Source organism: Pocillopora damicornis, chromosome 2 (assembly GCF_964200805.1).
Source record: "Pocillopora damicornis chromosome 2, jaPocDami1.2, whole genome shotgun sequence".
NCBI classification, from domain to species: domain Eukaryota; kingdom Metazoa; phylum Cnidaria; class Anthozoa; order Scleractinia; family Pocilloporidae; genus Pocillopora; species Pocillopora damicornis.
Window position 1 is genome coordinate 19,516,114 of NC_142671.1, and position 18,247 is coordinate 19,534,360.

The following is an 18,247-nucleotide window of genomic DNA, read 5'->3' on the forward strand; positions in this document are numbered from 1 at the left end:
TTCATATATTGTAAGGTTTTTTTCCTTTTTCTCTTCCTTTAATCTGTTTTTTTTTTTTTTTTTTTTTCGTTTCGGTCGTAATCTACCCACCCAACCTCCATCTTTTCCCCTCCCTCTTCGTCTTTCAGCAATCCAAAAGGGCGAGAAAGATTGACATGACAAAAAAAATTAATAAAGCTCCTCAATTGATTTGGGAGCCAAGGGTCGCTCTGCTTCTTACGCATGAATAAGTAGATCACATGCTTCAGACTGGAAGCAATTGAAAAAAAATTGGTGTTTTATTGTTGTCTACTGTTTGGAGGTGTTTGCTTGTAATAATAATAAAAAAAAAAAGAAACCCTCTTTCAATGTACAAACTTTATGGTTGGGCTACTCTATGAATTGAAGCACATTGATTACTAAATTGCCAGAGAAGATGAACAATGTAAGAATTTATATCAACTCAACTCACTACTTTTTTCTATTATTTTCGAATCTTTCAGAAATGATTAAAAAGCACGGTCAAAGCGCAGTGTACTAAAGTTGATATAGCGGAACTTTTAAGATATCGGTGATCACTTCTCTGCAACAAGGTTTGCTCGGCGATGACTTGAAATCAGTGACAGGATAAAGATACAGTTTGTGAGGTACGTCAAAATTTATAACAGTCTTCGTTTAAAAACGATCGTTTTTTTCAAAGGTGTATATATATTAAGAGGGTTATAACGAACGCTGACTTAAAACAATTTTATTTCAACCCACGCGTTGAAGGATTCAGCAATTAAAGTATTATTATTTTACTCAGTATCAATCAAGATGTTGGTAAAACGCTTAGGTTTTGTACGATTTCGTTCCATCTAATTTTTACAAAATTTGGTCGGAAAGTAGTCGAGAAAATCTACCGATCAGTGATTGATTTACAGCCAAGACACTTGATGTCGGGTATATGAGGAAAACAAAGTAAATCAAAGCAAATCACAACAGCAATGGTGAGCAGGCAGTCGAGCAATGAAGCAGGTTTTGAAAGAATGCGTTCCATAAACGAACACATGATTTCCTATCATAATGAGATACTCGGACGTTACAATCAAGATTTACTATGGTAATGGAACTGAGTGGAGTGCAATTTGGTCTGAAACCAAATGCGGGATTTGAAATCACAAGCATGCATGATTTTAGAACAAAATCGCACGACGTGAAGTTCAGTTACCACTTTATAACATCCATTTTGAAATCTAAAAGTTCAGTCGCTCAGATACAGGAGTTTTAGTCTGTACAAATGTTTTGTTGATCCAGTCGTAAGCTGGTTTGTAGAAAGTTGGAGAAGTTGTTGTTCATTTTCTTTGCAAATTGATTTGTTTCTTTAAACAAGCTATTGGTTGTAATTTAGTAAAGCTTCCTTATTAGCTGATAAAAAGATCCGATTTAGAACAAAAATAGAGCGATTCGTGAATAAGTCGCATCAATGAGAGCCGATTAGATTACAAAAATCATTGGTGATTTCAAAATGGATGTAATATGACAAAATCACATTTAATCGAAAAAATAAACGCTTTTCACCTCTGAAGTCTGAAAGACAAAAACTGCGAATATTTCTGACTTGCAAACTTAGTCAACGTTGGACCTTATTCCTTGCCTGTCCACAGTAGGTATTTATATGTTAACGGATGTAATGAAAATAATGGAAATTCTCCCTACATGAAAGGATTCCGAAAAACTTTACGTGTTTCCGCGCAGTATCTGCAATTTCTTGCGTTTTCGCGTATTGTCGTGTATTAAACGTGCGCGTTTCCTCGCTAGGGAGGAGAGCTGGGCGAAAGACTGGTTCACTCCAACATGGCGGAACATGGCGGAACATGGCGGGATATATATAGTGAGAACTGCAGGGAAATGACAGCTTGCTTTGGCACAAGGCCCGGAAATAAAGGGCCACTCAGCTTCTCAGCAACTTTCCTTTGCTTAGTGATATTTAGATATAAGATGGAAGGAAGAAAAAGTCGCAAAACATAGAAATGAAGACCATGTTTCTCAAGTGCATGCTAGATGTCAATTTGTTAGCAAGAGGTAAGTAAAGAAATCTTTAAAAAAAACTACATTTTTTTCCATTTATTTCATCTGTGTAATATTCAAATATTAATATTGTCGTTGCTATAGAGCTCTTTCAGGCGTGAATGTCCATGTAGTTTTTTTGTATGGGACAGAAACTCACTCGGTAAATCCTTTGGGTTTAGCGTCACACAATATCCCCTCCCCTGATGATCCCAATGAAAGGCTGTATTCTTTTTAATTGTTATACCTCCTAATGCCTTGGCACAGCCTCAAATCAGCACATGTTACAAACCAGTAAAACCTACCTTTGAGGCTTGTGTTAACTTCCGTCCCATCTCCAGATTCATACTTATGTCTTAACTTACTAGAAAAGTGGTAGTTTCACATTTGATTGAACTCAATGCAATGACTTGTCTTGGTGAGATTTTTCCACCAGCTTATAAGAAATTTTATAGCACTGAGGCTGCTTTAGTCAAAGAGTATAATCATTTAATTTTAGAAATTGATAGGAATAAGACAGTTATTGTAAACCCTGGCAGATAAGCTGCTCTCAAAGATGAGTGTCACATCAAGTTTGGTAACTCAAATTTTGGAAAAAAGGAAAAATCAAAAGGAAAGACAAGAGTAGTCATGAGAAAGTTGCTTTATTGTGGTTTCTTTATCGAACTTACACCCATGTTAACTTGCTAACATTGAAAACAGAGAATACTTTGAATCCTTCGCTATAATTTCAGCTGAAATACTAAGGACATCATATCTACTGATTAGAATTAAATTTTATATCACTCTGGTATTGTTCAAAGGGTTATTTGCCATTTAAACAATTGTAACTTGCTACTCATTGGTTTGCTAAAGTACCTGATTCAAAGGCTTCCGTGCAATAGAAAAACTGCACTGTGTGCCTTGATACTAAACAGCGCAGGGCTCAACACAGGGGTCTGATTTTGATGCTTTTACACTGGTTCCCTTTGGAGCAGCAAATTTAATTATCAAAGTTAATTGCTGACACAAAAGGTACTGAATTATCTTGTATTTGCATATATTTGTCATCTATTGGTCCCTCCCATGCCCTCTAGAAGAAGTATATTTAAGAATTTCTAACTAGACTAACCTGAAAACCTAAGGTAACAGGACTTTCTCAGTTGCTGCACCTAGGCTGTGGAACAATTTACCTTTCGATATTTTAACTAGTCCATCAGTCAGTGTCTTCAAATCACTTTTAAAGTGTTGCATGTGTAAAGACTCATCTCTTTATGGAAGGTTTTACATTGTCATCATTTATTTTATTAAAAGGGATACAGAGCAGGATTTTTTTATTTTATATATCATTTAGAAATGATATTATTACTATAAATTATTATCATACAACTATGCCAGCTTATTGAGGTTATTTTGCAACACTTTTTACTTGTCTAAGAACGGAAATGTGATGGAGATTGAAATTTTAACAACTGTATTTGTAATATTCAAAAAAATTCATGGCTTATTGTATACATTTTATTGCCCCAAAAGCCAAAGTGTAGCTAAATGAAAAATGATAAGGAGTGTAAGTTAATGAACATGCTTAACTTTAAACAAAATGTCTGGAATATCAATGCAAGTTGTGTGAGTTTAAAATGGTAAACAGGGATTGCTTTTCACAAGTGTTTGAAATGAATTATATGATTGGAGATTAATTAATTGATTGATTGATCAATCATATTATGAATTATTATGATCATGATTGGCTGATTATCCTTTAAACCCACTTTTTGTGAGGTGGCTTTGCATCCCACACAATCTGGTACATTTGGTGCAGAGGATGTTTATTGTTGACAAGATTGTATTATAGGTATGAGAGTGGTGGACATGTTATTAAAAATTTCGAATACCATTACCAGTACAGGCATTATGCCATCACATCAAGTTGTGTAAGTATTCATAACAACAGAATTTTTATGGTAAAATGTCAAACTTTGCAGTAGCAAATAAGGGGATTGTGTGCTTATATAATTAGGTAGATTCACAAAAGTAGATGACTCAGCAAAGTACTCACTGTAGAGTAAGAAGCATGTGAGTGTAGATAAGGTGCCATGAGAGGTCCATAGATATTGTAAAGAGTGTGTTTTATACAGACTGTGAGGTGATCTTTTGATTAAGGTTTTAATTTTGCTAGTTTAAAGGGCAACATGAATTAGATGATTCTTTTAAGATATTTTAACCTTAGTTATATTTCCAAGCAACTGGAAGTTTTCATGCAGTCAGGGTAAGATTCATCTTTTGTTTGTAATCATAAATAGTGATTTGTGGTTGATAATCAACTTTTCATTTAGCGAGGCAAGAGTGGGTACGATGCTCTTATTCAGCTGTTTAGTTTCTGTAGTCCATGGTTCACAACTGATACGGAAGTTGTGTTTTCTTTTGAATATTTTAGGATAAACATAACTTGAATTCATTGAAATTTGTATTTTGCTGGTTTTATTTCTGATGATGGAGGCAATACTTTTCAAAGAACTTCATATTAGTTAAGTTTCTAAAGGATTTGCCAAGCACATGGTTGTTTCCACTCATGTTAGAGACTATTGTGTCACTTAGTTTGGGGAGTGACCAACATCTAATTTCTCCTCACAATATCAACCCTGAATAAAACATTAAGATCATGAGAATAAGGGAAATGATCAACAATCAAAGAACCTTTGACTGTTAAACAAATTTTCCTTTTCAGACCCTTTAGAAATGTGTAGAGAACGGTAAGGAGAATATGCATACTGATGTAAGGGTTAAGGCTCTGCTAAGTTTTATTGAGGAATACCTCAGAGTGATGGCACTCTGGTAAAATTGTGACAGAATGAGTCTTGCCACACACAGATGTGGCACTTTTAATAAGTGGATACTCCTTTAGCTTTAATTTTTTTATAGACAAGTTTTCCTAAAATTACAGATAGAAAGGATAGCAGCAACAAGGCCACAATGAACTATCTAAACGTTTGTTTTACTTCATTATTATTCTTGACTTTGAAAGCAACAAACCTTTAAGAGCCTCAGACTTTTATGTCAGTTTTGTAAAAACACTTGGTTTTGCTTGTGTTATTTTTGTCTATTGTTCACAGCCTATGTGATTGATGCAATACTCAAATAAGATGGTAGGATTTAGTTTGAAATCTAGAAACCAAAAAAATGAAACCATAGTGGATTACTAATCACTTGATTGTTTAACATATAATTCTTGTAGCAGAAATTTTGCTCATTTCTTTAAAAAAAAAAATAGAGTATTATATGTTAAAGCAGGGAATAAGGTTTATTAATATGAGCTTTTGTATCCTTAATTTTCTCTTTTATTCAATTGTACCACTTGCTATTGAGGGACATGTCTAATCAAATAATCATTCACAGCAAGTATTCATTGGAGAAATTGTGGACTGTTTCCTTTAAACACCTGTATTTCCTATTGTACTCCGCTTCTTTTAAAAGAAAGCTTAAGGAATTTCTTCTCTCCAGGTATTAACTTCTGTAAGGTAGTAATTCTTAACTAACTTACTTAATATGTGTGTGCGTGTGTGTGTGTGTGTGTACGTGTGCGCGGTCAGAGTTAATTACCATAAGTCCATATTGTAATTCTAATATAAGATTAGTTATTTTAAGTGAGAAAGCCTGACTTGTTATAAGCCTCGTGGTTTCTTTCAGGTTTTCTCGCCATTTATTTTCTGTCATCAATTTTCTTCTTTTTTTTTTTTCCATCTGTAAATGTCATATATGGCAAAATAAATATTGTATTGTATTGTATAATGTTAGATCAGATCTGAGCTCTTAGACAGCTGGATGGGGAAATAACCCAGATGATCATTACTCAGAAAATGAGGGTTCACAGAAAAACATCTCTGTCTACCAGATAGTGATTCCTCTGCTGGATAGCATTGTCCAACCTTCAAACAAATGGGGTTAGTGTGATACAATTATTATGAAATACATGGCAATCAGTACAAGTAATTGGCCAGCCAACTGGACTCTAGATAAAAAAAGATGGCTTCAAGACGTAGCTATGGTTAATGTACTGTGTTCAAACATCTTATTTTGGAAAAGTATTGATGTAACACTCTCAGTCTCTTAAGATAGTTGTCATGGTAAAGCTTTTGGTTAGACTTTGGCTGCATGTGCTACTTACAGTGTACTTAGAGAAGCAAACTTAAGGTAAAAATAAGCTACTGTGATACTGATAGAATGCAGTTTGTTTTGATTAAAGAGTGTTACATGTGGTAATTCAACAGTGTATCTTAATTTAAGATTCACCACAAAAACAGGACAGTTGAACCAAAAAATGACAGTGAAAAGTATTGAGAGATTGATGATGAATGATGACAACAATGCAAATGAAAGGTGACTTACCTTTTAGTTTCATGATTTTTATCAAATTTCAAACTTATGGAAGTGGGTGCAGTTGGCTGTAAGTTGTCATCCTAAGTGCTAGTAGATATGCTATTGGTTTTTTCACCCAGCTGTTTGCCCATAACCTTATTAATGGGGGGGGGGGTTATATTACAAGAGTTTTTATTTTGTCTTGCTTTTTTGTTTGTTTGTTTGTTTGTTTGTTTTTACAATAGTACTGTCAAAGTGAGTGGGCCACATCAAATTGTACTAATAAGTGCTTTAACAGAACTTACTTTTAAGTGTTGACGTTTTTGCTCTAAAACTTTCAAATTTATGCTTAAGTCTTTTTGGTTTTCTTAGGTGGAAGGATTCAGAATTTTACTATTTTAAGTCCAAGTTGTCTTTTATTCAGGGTCATAAGTTGTACATTTCTTTGGTATTTTGAGGCTTCAAATTTGTTTGTCTGTTTTTTTTCTTTTGGTTGTTATGAGTCTTAAATTTTTCAGACCTTAAGTTGTTGAGTAGCCAGGTTTGCTGGTCTCCTACTGCTTGGTCTTACTTGTTGGATATTTGGTCTCCAAATTTTAGGGTCCTAAAATTTTTTAGATAGGCTTTCCAGATCCTAATTTTTTGCTTGTGGGTACTAAGTTTAAGTTTTGGGAGCCATAGAGTTTTCAGATTTCTGCTTTTGTGGTTTTGCATATTTCCAGACATACGAATATGAAAGCAATCTTCGCAGTAATGAACAGTACTTGAGCAGTAGTGAAAAGAAGGCCTTAAAAAAAAATTCAGGCTTGTATGGGATTTGAACCTATGAGCTCTACAATACCAGTATAGCCTTGCGCCGGTATCATAGAGGTCATGGGTTCAAATCCTGTACAGGCCTTTTTTAGGCCTTATTTTCACTACTGCTCAAGAAGTTTTCATTACTGGGAAGATCACTTTCATATTCCCATCTTTATCTCCAGTTTAAATATGTGACTTTCATATATTCACAGTTGTTTTTCCAGGCATAGTTGTCTGGGTCATTATTGAGCAGTAGTGAAAAGAAGGCCTTAAAAAAAAATTCAGGCTTTTATGGGATTTGAACCTACGAGCTCTACAATACCAGTATAGCCCTGCGCCGGTATCATAGAGGTCATGGGTTCAAATCCTGTACAGGCCTTTTTTAGGCCTTATTTTCACTACTGCTCAAGAAGTTTTCATTACTGGGAAGATCACTTTCATATTCCCATCTTTATCTGCAGTTTAAATATGTGACTTTCATATATTCACAGTTGTTTTTCCAGGCATAGTTGTCTGGGTCATTATAGGTCTTGCTGAGCTGCAAGATTTTATGTTTTGTATTTCAAGCATTTCATGTTATTTAAAACTTTATTTCATTTGGAACTTTATCTCATTGGCTGCCAACTTGAGCAATTTGGTGCTCACCATTACATGTATTTGAAAATGTATCTCAAGTATAAACCACTTACATCTTTCTCTCTTTTCATCCCCTCACAGTATCATTTGACTGCTGATATAGAGACTCACATGGCTATTTGGCTTATAGCTGTTCATATAAATGAAAGGTTTTTGGTGTGTGCCTGTCCTTGCACATGGATAAACTGAGTCAAGATGTGAATTGGCATAAGACCTGTCTACTCGGAGCTCATGTAAGTCATTTGGTTTCATCATGTACTACAATATGATGACTGACTGAAGGATTGATTGGCTGGCTGGCTGCATGGCTGGTTGACTGACAAAGGGACTGACTGACTGACTGACTAACTAACTGACTGACCAATCGACTGGCTGGCTGCCTCGTTAGGTTACTGACTGGCTTGCAGGCTGACTGGCTAACTGGCTGGCTAACTGGCTGGCTGACAGACAGAGGGACTGACTGACTAACCAACTGACTGACCAGCCGACTGGCTGGCTGCCTCGCTAGTTTGCTGGCTGGCTTGCAGGCTGACACGAGGTTTAAAGATGGGAAACTTATTTGGAACAATGGACTCCTCTTTTTCAAAGTGGGTGTTATTAATTGCAAAAATTTCCGTAACCAGCGAGGTCATCTATGAAAAATTGCAAAGAAACTATGGATGTTCTCGGCGACTTACCACGCAACGGATACCTTCCCTTACAGGAGAATACCTCTCGCTCCCGGAACCATTCAGATCGCACGATTTGTTGGGTACCGCTCGCTCACACATGGAGAATAACATAAAATTGAAAACTCATGCATGAGTCATAAAACTTATCAAAGGAAATAAAAATCGTGGTGGAAAAATAGATTGAAGAGTAAACATGGATTTTGATCATTTTATTTCTCTAATCGGGAAAGGCATCAATCTTGATCTCCTCTAAACTTAGAAACTCTTCAAAGATAACCGTTATTTGTCTCTGCTCCAACGGTGAGGTTTGATATATAACGTAGAAGGAACCTGATTGCCCCCACCTCTCCCCACGTCGCACGTACATTCGCTCAGGGTTTTGAAGATCTCTACGAGAGGAAGGTTGTTTTCCAGGCCCCGGTTGTTCAGAGTTCGAGTAACACTATCCACTGGATAAATCTCTGGATAACGTTTCAACGTTTTGCTATCACTTATCCACCGGATAGCGATTTTTTTCCCTTTGGATAGCGTTATCCGCTTTTAATACAACTGGGACCTGGACTCTAGTCCTAGTTGTCGATGTTTTATTCTGGGGTGGGGTCGAGGGCACCGAGAAAGAAGGCAGGTTAGGTGCCTTTCAGGGAAGTTCAATTCGTTAAGGACAATAAATTTTGCCTACTTGACACGTAGATTTTGTATACTTTGTGTTCCTGTTGGCTCTTTCCATTGCTTGCTTTGCCATTTGAAAATTTTATCTCAGTGGCGTAATGCTAGATAAATAAGTTTTGCTCAAACCGTCTTTTTCAGGTGGACAATAATTTATTTGAAGAATAGTTTATGATGTCTACCGGGATTGAAGATTACAAGACGATATGTTAATATACTGATTACAGGTAGGAGAAGCTGGAAACCACTCCGCTTCGCGTCGTGGTTTCCTACGCTTATCTCGTGTTCTCCCAACCTCCCGTGTGTTTACATCAGGCTATGTAAACACGGAAACCATTTTACATTTCTTCAATTTATACGTTCACTTTGATAGTGAGATGCTGTTCACTTACTTTTGATCGTTTATATTTTTCACTCCCTAAAACTGTTTGGATAAGTAGTCTTTTAATCAGATCTCTATTGTACGAAAATCACATTAGGACGTAAACAGCTTGAAAAGTTGATCATATCGTTGAGGGCAAACTAAAATTGAATTGCATAAAGGTCCAAAATAGCTACAAGGTTTCGCTTTAGTGAACTTCTTGAAATCTTAGCATCCGCGGTTTTCCTTTCTGTCAAACCTAAATTATAGAGCACACGCTAATTCCTGTTATCATTGTTATGTCCTTAACATGTAATTCAAGCAATTACAAAGTCAACCATTGTCTATTTTAGTTTTAAGAAATGAATAATGAAATTGAATCAATCAAATACAATATATCGATAGATATATATAAATATCAATGCAATCATGTCATACAGCTCCACAGGTGGTTCTCCAATTCGCCAATATCAATAATTACTGAAAAATCTGCCTAACAGCATTTGGAATTGCAGAGCCATTTCAGAAAGTCAGTTGCAAAACGCAAGTTGCAATATGCAAATACCATGCTAAAAGCAGAATTCACGCTACCCGTGGGATTTTACAGCTCTTCGCTTACAGTTTCGCCCTTCTCTGTTTTCTTTCCATCACTGTTTAATTAATTTAAAAGAGATGAGTTCTTCATTCTGATGTATTTGTAATTTGTGATTTTTCAGACTTAAAGACTTAAATAGTACACTGAACCTGATTTCCTATTAATGACAGTATGTTTATTTTCTGCCCGTTCACGTAAAAGTACAGTTTACATTTGTAATCTTAAACTTCCTGCAGATTGCTGAAGGAAGCAAATAATAAAGACTGGGCCGAGGAAAGCATCAGTCAGTAAAGGCAGGAGAAATTTGCTGTTTGTCAGAAGATGAAAAGCTACCACAGTAATTACATCAAGAAAAAATTCGTCCTACACTATGGAGGAAGGTTTGCTCGATAGCGAAGCCATTCTAAAGACTGTCGTCTCGATTTCGTCAGGTGATTGTATACATCTGTTGTGCAGTTTGCTTTAGATCGCCAAATAAAAAGAGACTGGGAAAAAATTTTAGTCTCTCTCAAAAAACTCGAACTTTACTCTGAGAGCTTTGACGTTATTAATAGTCTTCAATTTACTTTAAGTACAAGATGAGCATGGAAAGGAAGGCAAAAAATTAGGGGTCAACGTTTTCATGGCTCAAATTCTTGGTCTTGATTTCATTTCTCTGTTTTGCAGGTTTGTTCGACCACCCAAAGCTGGATACCAAGGAACACGATCACCTTAAACATAAGACCAGAGACAAATATCAATATTGGAAAGAAAGCAAAATTGGATCGACCTCCAATTCAAAGAATAAAATGAAAAACTGGGGTTCGCTCCATCCGCCATCCCCTACTACACACGCCCTGCCTCCATTAGACGTTGCTTAAAAACTATCGACGCACCCTCCTTTAGTAGACGGTGCTCAAAAACTATCAACTTTGGAAGGAAACCAAAAACGGTTTCTTTCCAAACTACCACCACACTAGTCACTCTTAGAAAGTTTTCTTAGCTCTTGCTAAGTCATCTATCTTGTATTATACAATATTTCAATATTTATATATATGTACATATATATTACAATAGTAATATTATAATCTTCCTCTTACAATCTTTTAATACAGTAATATTACAATGATTTTATATAGTTGTTTTAAACCATCCGACCTCCCCCGCCGCACCCACCTCCTGCAGACATTTTTTTTAAGTTTTTAAAAATCTTGTCTGCCTTGTGGTAGTAACATTTATTTTCAAAAGCATGCATTTTGTGTAACCAAATGTCTGTCTTAACACACATGCGTAGTATACGATGTTATTACCACAAGGAAGACAGCTTTGCAAACCATAAAAAGCGCTCGTAACAAGTTGATGTGTTGGATAACGGAGGTGGATCGCCTCTTAACTTGACAATTATTTACATTGGTTGTTGAGGTGGACCTTCGACAGGAAGAATCATGGATGTGCCACAGCATAGCAATATAATCTTATTGTATACAAAAAATTATTGTGAACTCGTGTCATTTAACTGTACCACATTGCACAAAAACGAAAAAAGAACACTGAATATGGACGCAATGAACAATAAAGTAAATTCACTTCAATTACAGGTTTCCGTTTAACTGTGATTGAGTTCAACAAGCGTCTTCCATGACCGCTCTAGACTTGTAACCTTCGCGGTACCTGTAAAAGGAAAAGAAAGCGCACCGTGTCGTGAATGACTTTTTTTTTTTCTTGAGGTGCACGACGGTCAAATATATATTACACATCAACATTGTTAAATGTCTGGAAAACAACATCATTTGTACTTTTTCTAAATAAAATAGAGGCAAATTTGGGTACATATATTACGTGTGGCTTTTAACACAAAAAACGAAGGAGTCAAGTATTTTTCCAAAAATTTCCTTAGAATCGTTGGAAACCTCGTTTTTTCTGCACAGATTTATGGCGCGCGGAAAATAAATCTGAGCGGGTAAAAAATAGATCCGTGATTTAAGGTACTGAACTCGAACTCGGTTAGTAAGAGGTATTAATATTGTAAATGAAGAGTTAACTCCGCTAAAGCGAACCCTTGCCGCAAATGTCCAAACAAGGTTGTCGTCTATTAACTGTGCTGCAAGGTTTCTTTTTTCGAAGAAAAACTCTTTCATTTATCTGAACAAAGTCTTTTTCACCTCGTATTTATTCGATTTTGTGTTTGAGGAGCAATTTTCTAATTGTTATCAGGCTGATTGGTAAGGGCTGTATTATTTTGTGTCGATGTATAATTTTTCCTTTTTCATCTCTGTTTCTCTTTTTTCTGAGCTTTAACTCCTCTGTCAGCCGGGTAGGTAAAATCAACTTACATTCTTCTAGAAAATTGACCTCAAATTATTTTCTATTATGGCGAAATAATCTTTTTCGAGCCCTTCTCTCTTCGAAAAAGCTCTAAAATTTTGAATTTCATCAATCGACCCTAGGTAAGGTGTTTTGCTCCGCTGCATACAAGTTGTGGATTGACATATCAGTTGTTAGATTATGTTGAAGAGCTGCGCATGAGCCGTGAACTGAACTCGTAGCGCTAGGACAGCACTTTAAGGCCGGAATGCGACTTTTTCTACATTCTACCCTAACAAGAAAATTAATTCAGGAACCCGGGATGTAAGAAGCCCAGCTCTGCGACATTAAATACCTAAAATGATGCTTCTGTTGTGTGCTCCTACCTCAATTGATTACGCACAGCTTCTTAATGATAACCACTTGCCTTAGAAACCTTATTGAGGCGATCACAATCCACTGAAATCCAAGACGTCAGTGTACTAGAATTTCCCACTCTTCCTTGAATTCTGTTTTGAGATAAAAAAAAATATAAGATCACCTAAATAACCTAAATTCTTTCATTTTCTTTCAAGGTTTAATGTATGAAATATTATCTAAAATGAGTTACCTTAAAATCTTTTTTTACATTTTTTGAGTGATACCGACTCCTTAATGGGTCACCCTTAATCTCCCATCTCTTGTCATCTCTTGTACAAAGTCAAACACCCGATCAGCACATAAAGACAGTCCAGTGTCCGAAACAGTTTTACCCTCTTTTTCGGGGACCAAGTCTTTGCATCACAGATCAAGACTAAGGAAGAGATATTTTGGGTGACACCAACTCCTTAAAGGGCCAGCTTTAAGTCTCCCATCTCTTGTACAAAGTCAAACACCCGATCAGCACAAAAAGACAGTCCAGTGTCCGAAACCGTTTTAACCGTTTTTTAGGGACCAAGTCTTTGCATCACAGATCAAGACTAAGGAAGAGATATTTTGGGTGACACCAGTCCCTAAAAGGGCCAGCTTTAAGTCTCCCATCTCTTGTACTAAGTCAAACACCCGATCAGCACATAAAGACAGTCCAGTGTCCAAAACAGTTTTACGCTCTTTTTCGGGGACCAAGTCTTTGCATCACAGATCAAGACTTAGAGAAGCGATATTTTTGGTGACACCTGCCCCTAAAAAGGGCCAGCTTTAAGTCTCCCATCTCTTTTACAAAGTTAAACACCCGATCAGCACATAAAGACAGTTCAGTGTCCGAAACAGGCTAACCGTTTTTTGGGGACCAAGTCTTTGCATCACAGATCAAGACTAAGGAAGAGTTATTTTGGGTGACACCAGTCTCTAAAAGGGCCAGCTTTAAGTCTCCCATCTCTTGTAAAAAGTCTAACACCCGATCAGCACATAAAGACAGTCCAAGGCCTGAGACAGTTTTACCCTCTTTTTTTGCGGACCAAGTCTTTGCATCACAGATCAAGACTAAGGAAGAGATATTTTGGATGACACCAACCCCTTAAAGGGCTAGCTTTAATTCTCCTATCTCTTTTACAAAGTCAAACACCCGATCAGCACATTAAGACAGTCCAGTGTCTGAGACAGTTTTTCTTCTTTTCTTGGGACCAAGTCTTTGCATCACAGATCTAGACTAGGGAAGAGATTTTTTGAGTCACAATGCCCCATAGTGTGTCAGCCTTAAGTCTCTCATCTCTTGTGCAAACACACTCCAGCGTCCAAAACAGGTTTTTCTTTCCTTTTTAATGAAGGAACAAGTTTTTCTGTATACTTTTAAGTTTTTTACTTGGACTAAACAACAATTTTATTTTATATAGGTTAATACTTATCTCATGAAATCAGCTGCTCTACCAAAAGCCGTGGGAAATATCTTTCTACCCTGGAAAGGAAATAAAGGAATCGCCAATGACTCTTTTAAAAACAGTACTGAGTTCTACAGTGTAAATGAGGTTTGCTCTTGTCGCAATATTAGACACAGTTAATTTTGTACGTGTTTAATTAAAACAGCCTTTTAGAGATCCTTTGAATAATTTGAAACGTGAAAAAATGAACTGGGTTCAACTAGAATATGCTCAAATACACTTGCAAAGGGGAGATTTTGTTTTGCAAAGGAAGGAGAGGAGAGGTTAGGACTGTTTTTCTAAATAAATATGCTGTGCACATGAGCAAAAGAATAAGCGTTAGAAAGAAACTTTTAATCTTCTCATACACTACATATCCGAGGTAAACTAAAAGCAGAGCAAAGCTTTGTATACTGACAGTACTTTCAATAAGATTTGAGGAAGGTGGCTACCTTGGTAAAACACCCACGGGAGAACATCCCTCTTGTTATCTCATTACTTCCATACAGAATAAACTGGCTTCAAACAGATTTTTTTGGGGAGATTTTGTTTTGTAAGGAAGCGGAGGAGTGGCTAGGACTGTTTCTAAATAAATATTCTGTTCACATAAGCATAAGAATAAGCGTAAGAAAGAAACTTTTAATCTTCCTATGCACTACATATCCGAGGTAAACTAAACACAGAGCAAAAATTTGTATACTGACAGTGCTTTCAATAAGATTTGAGAAAGGTGGCTACCTCGGTAAAGCACTCGCGGGAGAATATCTCTCTTGTTATCTTATTACTTCCATACAGAATAAACTGGATTCAAACAGAGTTTTCGATGTTAAACTTCCGTGGATGATCATTGAATATTCGCCCCCTCTATAACAATTGTTTAATTGATGGTTTTATTTCTGATCAAAATCTTTCATTCGCAGGCATGCAAGCCTGCTCCATGAGTTTCACTCAAAAAGTCCTCTGAAAGGACATATGGTTGCTGGTTACCGAAATTAGAGTCAGTATGTTGTTGGAAACTCAAAACCTTTTTTACTGGAAATGTATCAAATATATGCTGGAATACAGGATAAGACGATATCAATCATTTTTATCAAAACTCGTTCAAAAAGTTAAAAGACGACTGAAAGAACTCTACAACATCTTGAGGTGTTTTTGGTCTCACTTCATGAGTTTGCTTGAAAGCGTCCAAAGTTTACCCGGTGATTCACAGCAGAATACCAGCCAGAACTCTGGCGGGTGCCAGGTCTTATTAAAAACGCTGTGAAAATTAAAAACTATCTGAGATTAAATGGGTAAATATGTTATTCACCAGACGGGAGGTCCGTATTAGGAAAAACTGTGCCCGAGGTCTTGGTCCGCAATACGGAGGACACAGTTTTTCCCAATACGAACCGACCTTGGCTGGTGAATAACATTTTCATTTTTTTTCTAAAACCTAACAAATGGATGCGAAAAGAATCTATTGAGCCGTGAGCAGGCTGGATGGGGAGAATACTGTCCGCTCTCGGAACCAATCAGATTGCAGGATTTGTAGAATACCGCCCGCTCACGAACTGAGAAAAAAATAAATGTCGTTATTGAAGCTTACTGTTTCAGTCTCAGATGTTTCCAAAGTCACTTGAAAAAAGTTCTATATCAGTCGATGATGAACCCTAGATGAAATCTTAAATTGCAATCTGGTTTTAGCCCTACGGGCACAAGTATGTAATGATTAGGCTCTAAAATGTTTATTGAATCACATAAAAAAACTCCACAAAACTTTTTGTCCTAAAAAGTTCAAACATGCGATAATTGGACTGGAAAATGTCCACTGGGTCACGTTCCAATAAATGTCATATCCCATGATGGGAAACTCCATAAGCAATTTGAGAAACACATCAATTCTTGAAGCGTACTGTTTCAATTCGGTTTTTAGGCTCAGGAGCTCAGAAATTTCAAATAACTTATTTCTACGTTAAAAAAGGCTCTACATCGAGTAATGATAACTTGCAGTTTTTGTGTCTAATGCGTAGCATCTAGACACCTTGCAAGAGTAGTAAGAGATTGCACAAGTGCTTCATATAGGACGAGAAATGACGTAGTGTTGTTATGGTCTACGTAAATATTACCGTACGTGACAAGCTACATGAAGTAAGCGATCATCGCGTAACACAAAGATAGCAAGAATGCGTAGCCAGTGAGGTGGCTGTAGGTTGTCATAAGATCTGTCATGTTAAGGTGATTCCTCAGTATTGCATTGCGAATCCTTTATTGTGCAAAAAAAATTAAGGGAAATCAGGCAAGTAAGCACGCGCGCATTCCGAGAAAACGGTATTGTTTTTCAATCAATGGACCAGGTAAAGAAGTATGATGGTCTTTAGCTCTTGAACAAGCACGATGACCTATATTTTTAATGCATAATTTGGGTGTAAAAATCATCCCCTCTAAATTGTAGAAATTGAGAAAAAGTCATCGAAGGAAAAAAAATATACCTAAAAGCGTACACAAAGCCCACCAACGACTTGAGGAATGTTTTCACGATGTCGTTTAAAATTGCGCGATTTTCCCCGAGACTTAAGATACTGAAATTGTTCCATACGCTTGAGATTTTCTACCCATTAAGGTCTTTTCAAGTGTTACTTTAAAAATTCTTGATTCCAGCCTCTACAAAATGTACCGTAAACGGAAATGACGTGCGTGGTTAGTGCCAGTACAAGCATAGAAAGGGTACGATTGGCCCATCATATCTCATAAACAAACATGGTGACCTATCTTTTTCATTATATTCTTCGAGAAGGACTTTGGTAGGGAACATTTAAGGAAAGTTAAAAAAATTTTTCGATAACTTTTCTTCCTGAGGAATCACCTCAAGTCGGAAATTTTTATTTGGTGAGCGAAACTCCTTGTGCAAACAGAGCGATATTCAGGAACAATTGAATTTGAAAAAGCAAACGTTACGAGAAAGCCTACCGTCGTAGAAAAACATACGTTTTAGTGACTGTATCTTTAGAATGGCCTGAGGTGACGAAACAAGGTTTTTCCAGTGAGTAAAACAGTCTTTTCTTCTAAGTTATTGATACTAAATAGACATCCGATCACACGCGCTCACATTTCATCTTTATAACTAACTTTTTTAATCGACGCGAGGTCTGCGCTACACGGCCAGTGTACAAAATTATTTCTGGTTGAAAGATCTGCCTTAAGGTACAAAAAAAAAAAAAAACAATGTATAATTTGCATTTTCTTTTCATTTCAATTTTTAGAATCTTTGTGTTTGTCTAGTCTCCACTTCATTTTGTAAGTCTAACGTAACGCCCCAAATATGATCGGAATGTCGTCGCGAATTGTATCCAAATTGTATCTATCTTTGTTTTACAGAAATGAAAAATTTTGTGGAAATCCTCGTGTTAAAATCTGTGCTTTTATTTTATACCACATTTCAAAAAAGTCTGATTTCATATCAAAATTGTATATTTGCTATTGCTTAGATATTTAGAAAATTCTGTTCTTGAGTAGTCATAATTTTTTTAGTTTTGGTTCTGATTAGTTGAGAAACTCTCCCGAGCATCAATTTGCTTGAAAACTCTGAACTCACCGTCTAATTGTTTAATAGACAATCAAAAAACTTTCTCAAAAAACTTCTTTGGTAAACCTATGCACCATTTATATCAATTCAGCATACCTTTCAAATTGACTTTAATTGCAGCAAAGCTGTAAGCATGTGATTATCTAATATTGTAAAATGTTCAGAGAAATGCACGCGCCGTAATTGGTCAGAACGAGTTCATTATATTTCCATGAAGCACGCGCCCTACGTCACACGAGTACAATGTTGAAATATAATGCACGCAGCCTACGTCATCGGTACGAGCGCGCGCACTTCACGATAAATTTTATAAAGAAATTAAAAAATTTGTTCCTCAAACATTGTTGAGTTCTATAAGCACTTGGGAATTTTTAAGAACACTCGAGAAGAGCGAGAAGCACTCGTCTTTGGCTCGTACTTCTCCGTACTTCTGTCGTGTTCTTAAAAATTCCCGCATGCTTACATAACTCAACAATG

General features: G+C 36.5%; 1 protein-coding gene and 1 long non-coding RNA gene across 5 annotated transcripts in view; one reads left to right on the forward strand and one right to left on the reverse strand.

Moving 5' to 3' along the window:
• LOC149050224 (uncharacterized) lies at positions 1-11,659 on the forward strand. Of its 2 annotated transcripts, XR_016183993.1 has the most exons (7): positions 1-626; positions 1,780-2,043; positions 5,800-5,945; positions 7,876-8,027; positions 9,273-9,358; positions 10,324-10,518; positions 10,754-11,659. It is a non-coding gene; the product is annotated as an uncharacterized LOC149050224 (long non-coding RNA). The 2 variants fall into 2 exon arrangements; XR_016183995.1 differs by lacking the exon at positions 5,800-5,945.
• Positions 11,599-18,247, reverse strand: part of LOC149050225 (uncharacterized) — a 17,542-nt gene continuing 10,893 nt past the window's right edge. The window contains exons 5-7 of one of the 3 annotated variants that reach the window (XM_089197546.1): positions 12,981-14,243; positions 12,798-12,879; positions 11,600-11,737 (exon numbers count right to left, since the gene is read on the reverse strand). The gene's annotated coding sequence lies outside the window, so the exon portion shown is untranslated. Of the gene's footprint in view, positions 11,738-12,756; positions 14,244-18,247 lie in introns of all 3 variants that reach the window. The other 2 variants (XM_089197547.1, XM_089197545.1) reach the window with 2 other exon arrangements.